Source organism: Aedes albopictus, chromosome 3, assembly GCF_035046485.1.
Source record: "Aedes albopictus strain Foshan chromosome 3, AalbF5, whole genome shotgun sequence".
Taxonomy (NCBI): Eukaryota; Metazoa; Arthropoda; class Insecta; order Diptera; family Culicidae; genus Aedes; species Aedes albopictus.
The window spans coordinates 334,875,599-334,877,216 of NC_085138.1; the positions used below are offsets into that span (position 1 = coordinate 334,875,599).

General features: G+C 43.6%; 1 long non-coding RNA gene across 1 annotated transcript; it reads right to left on the reverse strand.

The window, feature by feature from the left end:
- Nucleotides 1-598: 598 nt before the first annotated feature.
- LOC134291596 (uncharacterized) lies at nt 599-1,305 on the reverse strand. The gene is made up of 3 exons (XR_009999175.1): nt 1,044-1,305; nt 918-981; nt 599-862 (listed from the first exon to the last, which is right to left on the reverse strand). It is a non-coding gene; the product is annotated as an uncharacterized LOC134291596 (long non-coding RNA).
- Between the last annotated feature and the right edge of the window lie 313 nt (nt 1,306-1,618).

The window sequence follows — 1,618 nt, forward strand, 5'->3', positions numbered from 1 at the left end:
TTGGGCAAAGAGCCAGCGAGGACGCCGCGATGTCTCTGGTGAACTGTCGTTGAGGTCTAGAGTTATGGGAACATGATCGCTTCCAAGAGGGTCCGTACCTGCTTTCCAGAGAAAACGTGGTACTATATTCGCAGAGACTAATGATCTATCAATTGCGGACTCAACTTGTCCTCTAAAAAATGTTGTCGACCCATCATTTAAGATGGTGAGTCCATTCTCATTTGCTAGCTCAGCCAATATCGATCCACGGTAGTTGTTCCTGGGGCTGCCCCACGATTGGTGGTGTCCATTGCAGTCACCAAGTAGAATAATTGGTCCTGGTAATTTTTTGATTACTTCTGTCATTTGGTTACGCAAGTCTGGTATTTTTCCATTTGGTATATAGAAAGAAGCTATTGAAATCGGGAACGGCCAAGACAGACGGATGGCAACGATGGGAAGATCAGTGTCTAGCTGAATTACTGAGTGAGGGAGCTCTGCCGCAATCCCGAGTGCCACTGAATGGTAGATATTCGATCCGATCCTGGAGGTCCATTTGTACTTTTTACCAAGTGTATTGTTCATTGTTATGGGGGTGACTTTATGAATATCTTGGAGAGCTATTAGTGCAGGTTGTTTGTCTCGTACTAACTGTTCAAGATCAGGAAGATTATTAATGAAACCGTTTAAATTCCACTGCAAAGCAAACACCTGTCTGTTTGCCCTTGTTTCTAGTCTTGTCCTGCCTGTGATCGACATAGGCGTGTGCACTACGGACCGGGGTGGAGGAGATGAGGTTAGATTATATTCGTTAGTAGGTGTTGGGGTTCTTCACTAAATCTGGATAGCAAACTCAAATTTGTCGTTGGTGGTAAGCTTCAAGCTGAAATAGGGTTTATTAGTGTAATTCATTTTTACAATTTTGTGGCTTTACATACATTTTAGTGAACCGACAATTTCTGAGCGGAGAGTGATTGGATCGGCAAGTCTGCACGCGATAGCCTATATAGTGATGAGTATAATCAACAATCAACTTTGCATGATAATATGAACTTATTACTTACGATTCAGAATTCAAACTGTAGAATGCGTACAGAACTTTAGGTGTAAGGTAGAATTAAGTAGAATATCAAATTTAGATTAGGTAGAATAGTATTTTGTCTAGCTTAATAAATTCCTAGAACAATCCGAACTGAGTTCAACTGCATGACTTTCAATTTTTCATCGCATCTTCTTTCTGTCAGTTTGATGACGTGTCTCGGCCAGCTGTCGGTCGACCGATGACACGACATACTCAGCGGTGTCGGCGTAACGAGGGGCCCCGTCGTAACAGTAGGGTTTGTTAAAAAATCGTCAATATGCTGAGGCTGTCCGTCGCTCGTTACAGAAAAAGGAGAAAAATAACTTACATGGTTGTAAATGGGCAAACCTGATATACGATCCACAGTAGACGGGGTTGAAACGACGGGTCCCGTGTTGAAGTCCAAGGATGGAGAAGCGGTGTGTGCTGGTGGATGGCTGCCTATGCTAGGCTCTTCCACTTTTGCTGAACAAGGTTTCAGGCGATTAGATTTCCTGGTGAGACCCGACGGGCCTGGCTTTATGATGGCAGTGATTCCGTAGCGCGTTTTATGAAGCT